The following is a 15,787-nucleotide window of genomic DNA, read 5'->3' as shown; positions in this document are numbered from 1 at the left end:
CGTTTGATAAACAACAGAAAATTCTATTTCCAGGAACAGAAATCCATTTTTTTAGAAATGGTATTAAAATAATTAAAAAATTCAAAAAATTCATAAAAATCTCCAAAAAATTCAAAAAATCCCAAAAAATTGAAAAATTCCAGAAAAAATCATCAAAATGTCAAGAAAATAAAAAAAAATTCAGATTTCTGGATAATATGAATTTTGTTAACTTTTTTCAAAAAAAATCAAGAAATCAAAAATTTCAAAACTTCACAGAATTGCTTAGAATATCTGTAGCCACCCACTTTGAGTAAAATTTAAATTTTTTTAGGTGCCCAAAAAAATAAAAAAAATAAAAAATAAAAAAATTTTCAAAATTTCATTAAATGAATTAGAATACCTGTGGCCACCCACTTTTTGAGTAAATTTTAATTTTTTTGAGATGCCCAAAAAAATTTAAAAAAATTAAAAATTTCAAAACTTCACAAAATGGCTTAGAATACCTGTGGCCAACCATTTCAAGAGAAATTTAATTTTTTTGAGATTTCAAAAAAAATTAAAAAAAATTAGAAATTTCAAAACTTCATAGAATGGCTTATAGAATACCTGTGGTCACCCACTTTGAGCGAAATTTAAATTTTTTTAGGTGCAAAAAAAAATTAAAAAATCAACAATTTCAAAACTTCACATAATGGCTTAGAATACTTGTAGCCATTCACTTTGAGTGAAATATAAAATTTTTGAGGTGCCCAAATGGTATTTTTGATTTTTTGCTTTTCTAATTTTTATTTCGTCACCTAAAAAAACATTAAATTTCACTCAAAGTGGGTGGCCACAGGTATTTCAAGCCATTCTGTGAAGTTTTGAAATTTTTAATTTTTTAATTTTTTGATTTTTTTTTTCACCTAAAAAAATTAAAATTTTGCTTAAAGCGGATGGCCACATGTATTCTAAGATATTCTGTGAAGTTTTGAAATTTCTGATTTTTTTTAATTTTTTTGTGAAATCTCAAAAAAATTAAATTTCTCTCGAAATGGGTGGCCACAAGTATTCTAAGCCATTCTGTGAAGTTTTGAAATTTTTTATTTTTTTATTTTTTTATTTTTTTCGACACCTAAAAAATTTAAATTTCCTCAAAGTAGGTGGCCACATGTATTCTAAACCATTCTATGAAGTTTTGAAATTAAATTTTACATTGGATTCGTAACGTTACGTACGCCCGCACACAAATTCCAGTCAAATTAATGCAAATGGCCAAGCACTGGAACGGGTCTTTAGCATTCAACCACCATCGCTCTCGATATTTGCTCTCAATATTTGTGAGTATGCATCGTTCCTCATAATATCCCAAATGCTTATGGAGAAAAGTAAACCAAGCACATCACATTACAAGAGCCAATATAGTAGGAGATCCCAAAATACCACGTCACATTACAAGAGCCAACATAAAAAATCCTCAAATACAAAATAATGGAAATACATTAGAAAAGTCGGAAACACATTTTCATGGAATCTCCGCCATATTATTATCAATTACCAATTGATTGGCAATTCTTTTCCTAAGCATGTTGATCTCCATATCCTCCTCAGTCAATGTATCGTCAATAACCTCATCTTGTGCACTTCCAAACGGGTACTTTGAATCACCATATTGGGAAAAGTTCTTATCCATCTTGTCTTGATCACAGATGTAATTATGAATAGCACAACATGCAATTACAATACATGACTGCTTTTGAATTGAAAATGAAGGCATGTGTCTCAAAATGAAAAAGCGATTCTTTAACACCGCAAATGATCTCTCAATAACATTCCTTAGTGAAGAATGCCTGTGGTTGAATAATTCTCTTATTGTTGTTGCCTGCCTCACTCTACCCCTAAAATCATTAATATGATACCGTTCCCCTTTGAAAGGAGTCAAAAATCCCGGAGCTGCAGCATAACCAGAATCTACCACGTAGTATTTGCCTAGCAAAAGGTATTCATATATTGATCATGATTCGCAAATGCAATACAATTATAAAGAAAATTATCCCTTGAAAAACAAGCAAATACCTGGTGGAGGTCGAGGAAATTGTAAGCGATGTGTCTCGAGTGCTGCCGAGAGCACCCGACAATCGTTGGCAGAGCCTTCCCAACCAGCATACACAAATGTAAATTTCATATCAAATGAACAAACACACATCACATTCTGAGTGGTAATTCCTTTCCTGCCTCTAAATGGGATCTGTTTTGACACTGGTACAGAAGCATGAATGTGAGTGCCATCAATAGCGCCTATGCAGCCCTGTCATTTCAGCAACCCCTTGCATTATACAAGATTATCAACAAAATGTAAATGACGGTGTAAAGGAATATATGCAAATCCTACCTTGAAGTAAGGATTATATTTAGGATTGATAAGAATTTCTTCTGGGACAACATCAAATGAAGGTGGTACGATAATTTCTCTTGCCAAATTCAGAACTGCTTGCAACACTTTAGCAAAGTACTTGCTGATAGTTTGTCCCGAATGTTGGAATCTCTCACATAAATCTTTATTCGAGTTCTTGTGCGAAATCATAGATAAAAATATCCCAACTTGTTCGTCTACCCTAATATATCGACTATCTGCCAACCAACCCCTTGCCTTCATTAAATCACAAAGGTTGAGAAAAACACGCCTCTCCATTCAAAAAGCTTCATATACCCTATCTGAATGTCCATAAAGAATCTCTCTTATCCATTCAGGCCCTGACAATTTACTGTCCCTAATAGGTTCTCTCATGTGTATAGACATGTTCATCAAAACAGTACACATCCATGCTTTGAGTATATTAAGTTCAAAATCATCGAAGACCTGTTCAATTGGTTCAACTGATGCTATTGGACCATTATTGCTGCTACTTTCACCGCCCTCCATATTACCTATGCCCTCGCACGAAGAACACAAACACACCAAATAAGTCAGGAATCAACAGTAGCCATAACGTCATCATAGTTCCATAATTAACAATAGCCACGTCATCATAGTTGCATAATTAAAAACAAACCAAATACATCATAGTTCCATAAATAAAAACAAACCAAAGTATCTCAAGGACACAAGTCATTAAATGAAAATAAAGCAAACATGAAAAAGTCATCGTAGTTCTCAACATCTATTCAAAGAGATTCAAGAAGACCGCGTCTCCTTTCAGGTAAAGATAGGACGAAACCCTCTCTCCAGTTGGCACTAAGGCATGCTTGGTTCATAGCTTTGTTGTAAAGATTCTGCTCTAAGTCAGGCATGTCATTTAAGATGGCAACCACGGCTCCCATGGAGTAGGGGTTCTCGGGTGGGGGGGCATATGAGGTGGTGGAGCCGTTTGTTGATTGACCCGCCTTGGACTTGATCATATCTTGAATGGCTTTGCAGGTGCTAGCAATATCATATGTGCTACTCTTTCTCCTCCTCTTGGAATTTGGAGTCCTATCTAACTTGTGATTCTCACAAACTTTCGTGGCACTCACGTCAGGTGCGAAGACTCCATCACTAAGTTCGTTTGGATCACCTACAAAAGCACCACCACCATTGTCACCAGCACTACCATTGTCTTCCCCCTCCGACACCACCAAGTGTTATGCATTTCCTACTGCGTAATCCCCAATAGCATATGTATCGCCAAACACGATACACAGATCGGGATATTGAGGAAACCCATCCTTTCGGAATTTAGCCCATTCGATGTTATCCTGCAATTTCAAAAATAGTGACATACGTCAGCAACATAATCGAAACAAATATCCACAATAAGAACAAAATGACCCAAAGTAAACTGATACCTTGATGTGATCATCCCATACACTTGGATCCTCCACAATAACCGTTTTGTTAACATGATCCCATCCAAATCCAGATTGTGAAAGAAGCTTCTTATAACTCGCATACTGTCTCCTCAATTTGTTTGTCCTGTTCTTCAACTGAACTACAGTAAACTGGAGTGTTGTTTGTTTATTGAACTCGGTAACTATGTTATTCCACCCTACTTTGTTGTAGGTAGTAGTGGTACGATTTCCTCTTTTTACCTCTTCAACCATTAAGCTTACAAGCAAATTGGTTAACGGCTCAGTCCACTTTGCCACAAATGCATCTTTTTTAGAAGCCATTTACCCTTAACTGGTTGAACATCAAATGAAGCACATCATAGGGTGTACCAATTCCAATGCAGAAGATTTGATACCAAGCACATCATATCATCTACAATTTGAACCGTTCGATGTACATGTGCTTTAATGTTGAGTGTTCTTATAGATAATTAGCGCTAACTTTATTGTTTGAGAAATTCAGAAGAACTCAGCAGAAGTGCAAATGATGTAGGAGTATACTGATATATTCAGGCAAAACTTCGTAAATGGAAAACGAAAAGGAAAGTAAAAAGCTAGGCTTTATTTGCTAAGAACACCTGAGCAGCTAGAGTGCGGAGAAAAGTCCAGGTGGCCCTCCCGAGTTCTCCTTTACTTACAGGTGCAGCAGCTTATACCTGAAAAATTCAAGTGTAACAAGCAAAAAAAAAAGTCAATGTGCGTTAGTCGCAAGATTTGAATTAAGCAAAAAGCAAAACGTAAAAGCTTATCCAAACACACCCTTAAACTTCATGCTTAAGTCACTTTAATTCTCGGCCATACATGACAAACTGGAACAATGACATACCCAACGAGCCAACACCCAATGTACTTTAGCTATCAATCAACACCAATACAGACACTATTGCAAAAACTACATTAGAATATTTCCCTTCCTCCAGTGCCAAAAAATAGAATAACAAAGGGCATGTATCCTCCAAAGATGCCAATACAGAAGGAAACACTACCACTCCCACAAAGTAAAACATTATGCTAGGACAGCACAAAAACAAATGCAAATCCAAAGATATTCGGAAAATGAAACTGCAGCCAAAGAACTGAGACTGATATTCGGAAAATGAAACTCATTCAATGTTGTGGGCTACACTGGAGATGCTCTCATCGAAGGATGCCGTTGACATTGTGAGCCCTCCATCTTGCTGATGCGCTCTCATCATCCCTCTTTCCCTTCCAACTTTCTTTCAAACATAGTCTCATTGTCCAGTCATGTACACTAGAGATTGGACCATGTCTAATTCCCAAACTAGGAAGCAGCAACAATTAAATCTGATTTTTCCAATCTCGTCCAACCAGAAAATATGCATGCCGAAATTCTGCAGTTCTTTAAAGTTCCGGAGGCAATGAGCATCCTGCTGGTGTTTTCCGCCAATATGCCATCACTAGTTGCCAACCGGTGCCAAGCTTATATTTGTTATTTTTAACTCTCACTCTCCTAAGTAGCATAAGTCAAAACAAGCCCATAAATGAAACAAAGGGTGGGTTCTAGTAGAGCCATATATAGTCCTACATAAAGCCACTTTATAAACAAGAGATTGGAAATAAAAGATCTTATCATATCATATCAGTTACAACTTTTCATCCCAGTAACCGAACCGCATAAACAAGAGGAGTCAATTGGCATGCCAGAGCAAAGACCAAAATATGTGCATATTAACAGAAGTGGCAACATACTAGAACGGCCAGATCTCGATGCCCCTAAAGAAATAGCATTGATAGCCTTTTTCTGAAAGCTCATCAAAGCAACAATTCTGTTCGCTATAAATCTTATAAACATGTAATCCGTTAACAATGAATGAACAGATCATATTAGGTGATATTCAATCAATTAATGATCATCATCCAAACCACCCTTTGACACTCAAAAACAATTTAATAAAATACAAATGGATCTCTATGAATAGACAGAAGAAATTACAATATGCAAGATCACTGGCTCATCCACAATCAAACAGAGATGGGACAGCAAGCAAAGAAACAAATCCATGCTAATTACTACCAGAGAATCGCATCCAATGTCATTTAACCCAGACACACTGCAAAGCGCAACAAATTAAAGGCGAGAAAATCGTTGATGCAAAATAGTCAAGCCAACATGATACCAGCAAATCAGAGCAAAGGATTCAATTCATCGGTCGAATCACCACCACATGCGCCGATCACGCCGTAAATCTAGCCAAGGAAACAGGAAACAAAACGCTAGCTTCCACAAATCGACGAGCCTAACGCTGACAAATAACAGCAGTTCTTTCGACACGCATCGAATCAGATCCACGCGAAATCAACCGACGGAGAGAGAAGGGAGAAGGGGGAGACACGGAAAGTGAGACCTGGCTGAACTTGAGGGCGTGCTGCTCGCTCACGAGCAGCACAAAGAAACCTATAACAGCCGCGGGTACCTCTCTCCGCCCCCACAAAGAAATCCCGATTCGTTGGGGCACCGGAAGCCGAAACCCTAGGAATTCGGCGGCGGACCCAGGCGGCGACGCGGAGACCCACGCCCGCCCCGGCCCGACCCGACCCGCGTACCCCGGACGCCGAAGCCCGCGCCGCCACAAAGCCCTCGTCCTTCGCAGGTGAATCGGCCGCCGGAAACGCGAAAGGGGGCTCGCCCAAATGGGAGACAAACGCCGAGAGAGAAAGAGAGAGAGCGAGAGGGGGAGGGGGAGGCCGAGCGGCCTCGCCCAGGTTTGGCGGTCGACCTCGCCGTCGCCCAGATCTGGGCGACGGCGAGGTCGACCGCCGGCCATGGCGAGGCCGAACCTGACCCCCCCCAATGAAGGCGACTGGAAAATCCAGAAAAGAGAGAGATGAGAGGAGATCGGAGCTTACGTGGAGCAGGAGCTGTAACATCCTGAATTTTGACCCGTTACCGGGACCAATGAAGTATATGTTAATGCTCGTTTGATTTTAGTAAGTCGCGCTCTAAACACAATTTTGGACTTCGGGTATCGACGGGCGATTTTGGGCAAAATCAGTATGGAATTAGGTGCGGAATTACGTGAATGGGGAGTGGAAATTTTATGGTGGGCCTTAGGAATTAAATTGGGTAATATTTATTGGAAATTCGGATTAATAGGGGCTGCGAATTACTGTTCATATGCTGCGAATCACTGTTCACAAGCTGTGAATTATTGTTCACGGGGCTATGATGACTGGTTCGGGACGCGAGTTGGGTTTTTGGAACAAGTATTTTATGGCGAGAAAGTTCCGTGAAGGATCGGAATTAATCCGACGCCGTTTGGTGGGAGAAAAATGAGAATTTACGGTTTTGCCCCTCCAAACTTTTGGACTGAATTTCGAGGGCTTAAAGGATGAATTTTAAGGATCCGACACCATATTATGTCTACCGTGAATATATAGGACCGGTATGGACAAAAATTGGAATTTCAGTCCGGGATCGGAAAATTACGAAAATGCCCCTAGGCCATTTTAATTTATTCCGAATTTTGGATAAATTTTGGGGACTAACTAAGGTTAAGAAGCCCAAACCAGACCTGGTCAGCCTTGGTTAGGGGTATTTGACCATTATACCCTTGCATTATTGGAGGAGAATGAGCCTAGGCCATTGGATTAAAGGGCAAATTGTCCAAACCCTTGGATTTTTGACAAATGGATTCCACTCACCCAAGTTTGACCACATTTGACCTGCTTCTTCTCTTTCCTCAGTCTCCCTCAGCTCACGTTCTCTCTCCCCGACCAGCCTTCACGGTCGTCCTCCCTCCTCACCGTTCCTCCGCCGTGCCGCACAACCGCACTTTCACGCGGGAAACAACCACGCCGTCGGAGAGCCGCTGCCGCCGGGCCACCACACGCCGCCACCGGAAGTCACCCCGCCTCCATCGACCTCCTCACCCCCCCATTAATCGCCGTCCACACCTGCTGCTGTTCCAGGCGGAACCGTGAGGGCCACCGCCGGTCATCACCCCGCCGGCGCCGCGCCGCCGTCCTCCGCCCGTACGCCGCCCTCGTCGACCACTTGCCCTCACCGTCTCTCTCTCTCCACTGTCCTCAGCCCTCAAGCCCAGCAGCCTCCCCTGTTTTGGCCGAGGTGACCGTGAGCCACACCGGCGCCGCCGCGACCGCCGGCTTGCCCCCGGAGCGCCGCCGTCGATTCTCACCGCGTGTCGGTAATCGACCGCCCGCTCCCGTCGCCTCAAGTCGATTTTAGGCGAGTATAAACTCCTAAACCCTTAATTAGTTTATTTGTGCATTTTAGAGGGTAATTAGGGGGTTGATTAGGCTTAATCATGGTCTAATCATGTCTAATGTTGTGTGGGGTGATTAGGGGACCTAATTAGTGCCTAATGAAGTGAGTTAGAGGTGGATTATGGCCTAATTGGTGTTCTGCCCTGGTAATGTTCATACAGTACCGAAATTGTGTAATTTGCCTAAGTGTTTCACTAATTGGGTTCAATTGCTAAGGACTTTGAATTGGACATTTTGGGGACTAATTAGGCTTAATTGCGGCTTAATTAGGTGTATTTGGTGGTTGGATGATTAGGGTATATGATTGGGCCCTAATGAGATTGTTTAAGTGTGGTTTAGTGCCTAATGGATATTCTGCTTCGTACTGCTCACCGTAACCGAATTGCACTATATGGCTTAAATTGGGACTTAGTTGGTTCATTGACTATTGGCTTGAGTTTGGCCATTTTTAGGGGTTGATTAGGACTTGTATAAATTCCTATTGAATGACCCCGAAATAGTGAGAACGACTACCGAGATTGATTTGCCCAAGGCGGGCCTTTAGCGCATTGAGTTACTTTGGAAAGAATGCGTGGAAATGAGTGTTGAACTTATTGAACTAGAGGAGTGATAAATTGATGGTGCCGAGGGTGTGTTAAATTCATTGGCTTGGTAAATAAGTGTGTTCGGCATGTTGGCTTAGGTATTGGCATGAATTTCCGAGTATACGATTTGTATGTCATGTTGTGATTGATTAGAATTGAGTGCAACAATGTGCATACCTGAGATTTACTCAATCGGGCCTACGGGTCGTTATAATCACTTGTGGCCTTCGGGTCGGGCCTTCGGGTCGGGAGAAACTGTGGCTTTCGGGTCGGGAGAAACTGTGGCCTTCGGGTCGGGAGAAACTGTGGCTTTCGGGTCGGGAGAAATGGTGGCCTTCGGGTCGGGCCTTCGGGTCGGGAGAAACGGTGGCCTTCGGGTCGGGCCTTCGGGTCGGGAGAAACTGTGGCCTTCGGGTCGGGCCTTCGGGTCGGGACAAACTGTGGCCTTCGGGTCGGACCTTCGGGTCGGGACAAACTGTGACCTTCGGGTCGTGGCCTTCGGGTCGGTATAACTGCACGTGATTTGCGTTAATGTTAAATGCCTAACCTGCAGGGCTATGAGACAATGTATTGGGCTGTGAGCCCGGGTGAAATTATGTTGATGTGCTGGTTCATTATTTGTGTGTTTTATTTACCCTTCTGGAGGTGCACATTAGCCTAGTTTAGGATTAGTGGTTTGTACTTGCTGAGATTTCTCACGGTTGTGGTAAAACCGACATTTCAGAGCCCCCGCTTGAGCCATGATCATATTGAGGCAGACTCGGAGCCGTCGGGTGAATAGACAACTGAGGAGGATTCATGTGGTGATGCCGAGGACAGTGAGTCAGTGTGGACGTCTCCGAGAGGGCATAGGGACTAGTTCTGGGAGCGAGACAATAAATTGAGGGGGCCCCACTGTTGGACAATGCTGATCCTTTTTGTATTTTGGAAGTTAATAATTACTGGTTCGGTGTGCTTGTAATAATAATGGATGTTGTATATAAGTGATGTAATGAATGTATATATTGTTTTAATAGTTCGTAATTTGTTATCTCTTGCTATTCATGGTTGCTTTTAAATTGTCTGGGTGTATATATATCTATTATATATACGTCGTTTCCGCATGTGGCGTGTTTTCTCTGATTTGGGCTTTCGGGTCGGTGCCGTAACCTGGGAGCGTCACACCGCATTTCGACCTATACGCGGATGTTCATGCTTCGTAGGGTACGGGGCGTGACAGGAGCGAGCGAGCGAGTGGCCGTGGCTTCCTCTCGGTCGGAGCGAGCGAACGAGCGGCTGGCTTCTCGACAGCGACAAAGACTACAGAGAGAGACGGAGAGTCTTTCGGAGACGAGAGACAGGCGGGTGATTCTGAGTTTTGTTCCAGACGAGAGAGACGGGCAGCAGATCTCAGTGAACGAGTTCCTCAGAAATGGTTCTGAGTTTTGTTCAAGAAATGGAAAACCAACTTTTTTTTGGTTCTAATTTCTGGTTCAGAACCGGTTTTGGGACAAAAATTTGTCCCAGAAATAGAAAAATAAATTTGCGTTACCAAACGGGTTTTTGGTCCAAAACTGATTCCGGGAACAAAAAACCAATTCTGTACTGAACCAGAATGGTTCTCATGCAGTACCTAAGTGATCTTTGCAATTTTGATTATATTTTTTGTAATTTTTTTTTCTTTTATGCAGGGCAACCTTTCAATTTAAAGGATTCCATGCACGGGGCAAAATGTGGATGCACAAAGTTGTCATCGTGATCTCTCAAATTCACTAACAAGGGCTTAGCCCCACGGATTTAGTTCAGTGGAAGTAATTGTTGCCTCTGAAGTTCTATTTTGATTCGTCTCTTCAGTGGTTGATGGTGTAGCATATGTTGTAGGACTAACTCTATTCTGAACAACTTCCCACATCTGTGGATCTGATGAAAGTTTTTATTTTGTTTTTCCAGACGCCGCAATATTTCCCATCAAAACAGGGAGGTTTGGTGTTGCTATATCCTTCGATCATACCTGGTGCAAGATTGCTGGCCATAATAGATCGTGAACTCAAAAGTAATATGTCACTTCAAATTAATGAGCACCGAGCTCTAATACTAATTGTTGTAGCTAGCAATATCACCTAGAGGGGGTGAATAAGTGATTCTAAGAACTCTCGACAATTTAACTCGGAAGAAAAACAATCAAGTTGAGTATTATCGAACTCGAGTGAAGTCAGAGTTTGAATATTGACAGTGATATTATGATATTCACCGGTGTGCAAAATTCTATAAAAAATAATGAAGAGAGTTTGGGAGAGAAGAAATTGCATACAGAATTTATAGAGGTTCGACTTAGAGCAAGCCTACATTCACTTTCCCACGCTAATAGCCAATTGGCTGTATTTTACTAGTCAATCAATAAGAGGTTACAAAAGTGAGCGATAATACTCATGTTTGTGATATGTCTCACTATATCTCGCAATCACTCTTTCAATGGCTCTTAAGGATTATAGTTAATCATGAAAGACAAATATGTAAAACTGAAGTTCTCTTGAACTTTGGAATTTTTTTTTATCCTCGATCTCTCTAGACTCTTCAACACCTTGATTTCCTTTTATACTTTTCCATTTCCAATCTATTCATCGGACATATTCTAAAGGATCACTTTCCAAACAACCCGTTGGACAAAAATGCATAAAGAAGATTGGGTAGCCGTTGAGAGATAAAATCTGAATTTTCATTGATTTGGTCGCTCATACAAACAAATATTGATTTCCATAAGTAGAGTTCTTCGATTAAAGAAGGTTGTTTACCTTTGGAGTGATTGCCAATCAATCAAGATGTCTTGCATTAAGAATCATTGCAAAACAATATTTAAGATTGAGGATTAATCAATGCTTTCTATATAGGTGTTTCGTCGGAAATGTCCTCACGACGAAATATAATTCACCGAAAGTCGTTCTTCGGCTCTTAATAAAAGGAGCCTGAGTTCTAGATCTAATTCCGGACAGGAGCAATCCAAGCATGAATAAGGAACTTGATTTATATAGAAAATCTAGACGAATCCATCCAATTGCTGATGGCGTCCGAAGTTACAAAGACCTGAGCAACTATAGCTAAGGAAACTGAAAGTACGAAACTAGAGAGTAAAGACTATAACTATGGAAGCTGAAAGTGCGAAACTTGGAAATAAAGATAAAAGACAACATTTGTTTTGTTCATGTGTGCCGGGGCGTTTTCTGTTGGTAATCGGATGCTATTTATAGCGCAGACTTGGTAACCGTTCTTGGTGTTGTATCCAATCTCTACCGTTGATTTCATCTTTAACGTTCATGTGATGACACCTGTTTATCAACTGTTATCGATCTTATCTTTCGTACGAAGTGAGAACTGCTTTTGAGCCCATTTAGTTTCTGAAACGACAACCGTCATCGAGCCCATTGGTTTTCTGTCTGACACCTATCCCTCGGGATGATAACCGTCATCGAGCCTTTCCTCCATTCGACACCTGTCTCTCGAGATGATAACTGTCATCGAGCCTTTCCTCCGTTTGACACCTGTCTCTCGAGATGATAACCGTCATCGAGCCTTTCCTCCGTTTGACACCTGTCTCTTGGAATGATAACCGTCATCGATCTTTTCCTCCGTTTGACACCTGTCTCTTGGGATGATAACCATCATCGATCTTTTCCTCCGTTTGACACCTGTCTCTTGGGATGATAACCGTCATCGAACTTTTCCTCCGTTTGACACCTGTCTCCTGGAAATAAGGACCTTCGTTGAGCTTTTCTGACTTGACGTCCAATATCCTTTTCATTGATGAAATCGATGAAAAGCACCTTTAGCACTTGGACATCTGTCTTTTCCGGATCAAAAACTTTCATCGAATCTTTCATAGCTTTTCTCCGTCTGACACCTGTTCAACAGAAATAAGGACCTTCATCGAGCTTTTCTGCCTTGACATCCATCACCCTTTTCATCGATTTCATCGATGAGAAGCATTTTGAGCACTTGGACATCTGTCTTTTTCTGGAACAAAGGCCTTTATGGTTTGACATTTGTTCTTCTCTTTGTCGACATCTTCGATGAAAATTCTCTCAACATTCTTAATCCCCCTCCATCTGAATTTCAAATTTCCCGCTTACGACTGTCCGTATCGACCTGCTGCCATTTCAGTACAGGTGATGTCATTTCTTGTTATTTTATTCATATATCCTCACGATGAAATCTCTAATTAATTTCAGGTGTCAACACATGCCCCCTTTTAAAAGAATTAATTCTTTTGTTTAATTCTTTTAAAATAAAATTTTGTCCTTAATAATCTTACCCATAATGCCTTGTAACTTGCATTCGCTCATCCTTCCTGAAACGCTTCGCTTTTTCTGACACGTCATCCCGATCATTTATGACCTAGCAAATCTTCATGATAGCGTATCACTTGAACCGTCGTATCCTGGGGAAAAATTGCATCTTTTGACCTTCCATCTTCTTCTTCGATTCTAGGTTTTCCTCTCAGTCTTTCACTCATTCATTTCCATTTAGATTTTTCACCCAATCTGCACTCATGGCCCGCAAATATTCTCCCAAATCATACATTGAGAATTTTGATCAACTACGCCATGATCAAGAATCCTCGAACTGCGACTTTCGACTATTACACTTGGTCGATGAATCTTCCAACCAACTCGTTCTGGGTCCTTGCTTTCATGATCATCAACAGATTCCCGCTTCCCTTCGTCCCTGTTTTCCAAAGAGGACGGGGGAACTGCTTCCTGTTCAGAAGTCGTCAGTTGCAGACATCTGATTTCCAGAAAACTCACGATTTCGGGGGTTTCCTTCTTTTGAGATGGATTTTCACCGCTGGTATGTAAAACTAAAGGGAGATATACCTACTCGCCTTGCCTGGATAAGAGCTGGTATTGATACTGCTCTAGAAGTCAGCATGTTGTCGTATGATTTAGATCTAGGGCTTCTGGGTGCTGCCATTAGTTTTTGGTCCCCTTCGACCAATTGTTTCTTTTTTCCCTGGGGCCCTATGTCTGTTACTATGTTGGACATATATGCCATTACTAATTTTCTTCCAATTGGGACCCCCATAAGTGACATGGCTTCGATACCGGTACCCTTTATTCCTGATGAACATCTTGCTTATGGTAGATTTTTGGAAACATATTTTCTTAGTACTGAGCCAATAACTCCTGATGAGCGTACTTGTTTCCTTCTCTTTTGTCTGTCCAAATATGTTTTCTTTGCCCCCACACTGAAAATTTCCAAAGATTTCTTACCACTCGCAGCCAATCTTGCTGCCGGTAAAACACTTGCTTTGGCACCATTAATGCTAGCCACTTTGTATCGAGGATTAACTCATGCATCTTCGTCAATGACATCTAAAGATGAAGGTACCTTATTTGGGCCATTCTGGATTCTTCAACGCTGGTTGGTGCATTATTTTCCTTTTCTTTCCACTCACACTCCTCGCACCTTTCGTCATCATTTCTCTCTAGAATTCCAGCCACCAACACCTCCTCCTTTTGGGTGTCGTTTACTCAGTTATTCCTCATTAAGTATCTCGGAGAATCTTTCTCCTTTTGCTTTTTACCTCCATAAACTCCTGACAGTTCACTCAAATAAGATTGAATGTTTTGCTTATGATGCAAATGAATTCAATTACTTATTTGATTCGATAGCTCGCCTCAATTCATCTGACTTTTGGCTACGCATCCTTACTCCTGTGGACTTTCCTTTGAGGTTATCCCAGAAAGGCAAATTTTACCATGGCTTTGAGATTTACTCTCCTCAATACTGCGCTAGGCAGTTTGGTTTAGTGCAAGCCATTCCCATGCCAATTCCCTATTCTCTTGAATTCCCAAGCATGTCGAAACAAAAATATCCTTTCAAGAACAATGTCCCTTTCGCATGCTGTGCCGAAATCACTCGGCTTATATATGCCAAATTTGCCCCTGATGTTGATGACTTTGAACCCAAACCTGGATGCACTCCTGCATGGACTTCTTGGTGGCTTTCTTTTTGTCTTGAAAGCCCTTATGAGGAGGCCATTCAAGCCATGTTATCTCGAATAGCAGCAGGTGCATTTAAGCCAAGAAGCAAGGGTAAGAAGGGTAAAAAAGGGGTTTCCATAGGACGGGATGCTTCAAACTCTGAATCAAAACCATTGCGGATAACTCATGGGGCACACATCAAAACTCCTAAGGCCAAGTCGACAATTCCTTCTAAGAAAGTGGTTCCCCCAAGAAGTGCTCCTATTCGGACCAGATTGTATTGCGCCACCGCAATGGCTCAACCCCGAGTTGATGATAACACACCTCTTCTCAAGAGGAAATCTGATTTGATTCAAGGTATTCTTTTATTGCAGTCTTTTCTGTTTCATATAATTCTCATATCATCTTTTAACCCTAATATTTATTTTTTAGGGTCCCCATCATCTAGTCAATCTATTGAGAATGCTGACGAAGAACCGATTGCTGCATTGCTCAAAAGAAAAAGTCTCAACCCCTCATCTACATCAGCTTCCTCTTCCATGGCCACTATCAATCCTGTAGAGGCTCCGGATTCTCAGGTCGATCTCACCCATTCTGGAGACAATTCAAATGGTATATCTGTCGACCCGGCTCTTGAAGTCGCTACTGTTGATCCGCCCATATTACTCCTTACGGCGCCGGAACAAGGTATTTGTATACTAATATGTCACAACTCATATCGTGTCTCAATGACTGATTTCTTCCTATTTTCAAGATCTCTACATGACTTGGTACCACCAATTGAGGCAACTTCAGAACTTGAAACAACTGCCAGTACTGCACCGATCGATAGCCACATCACCTCTGATTCTCCTGTCCATTCTACTGAAGCCAACCCTTCTAGCTCAATTTTTGCCCTGGCCACTACTCTTGTCCCTATACAGAGTGTTGCTGCTCCTTTGACACAGCCTTCTTTGAGTCATTCAATTCCTTCGGCCGTAGAAATGAATTCACCAGAATCTCTCTTGAAGACTAAGCGCATGCTAGATGAAGCTTCTCATATACTGGGTTTTACTTCGGATGCACCTTCCTCAAGGCAGATGGACATTGAAAAGGTTAGGGATAAACTATTACGACTTCTAGATCTTTCTAGTGGGGGTTTTCCTATGCTTCTGTGCAACCAGACAGCTTTTG

The 15,787-nt window shown here is 41.5% G+C and overlaps 1 pseudogene; it reads right to left on the bottom strand.

Annotated features, from left to right (window-relative positions):
• Positions 1–2,126: 2,126 nt before the first annotated feature.
• Positions 2,127–4,149, bottom strand: LOC115677584 (uncharacterized; annotated as a pseudogene).
• Between the last annotated feature and the right edge of the window lie 11,638 nt (positions 4,150–15,787).

Source organism: Syzygium oleosum, unplaced genomic scaffold (genome assembly GCF_021117445.2).
Source record: "Syzygium oleosum isolate NSW1041296 unplaced genomic scaffold, Sole_v2.1 Sole_v2.16, whole genome shotgun sequence".
Taxonomy (NCBI): Eukaryota; Viridiplantae; Streptophyta; class Magnoliopsida; order Myrtales; family Myrtaceae; genus Syzygium; species Syzygium oleosum.
Note: the sequence above shows the minus strand (reverse complement) of the source record. Positions and strands in the feature narration are given on the sequence as shown.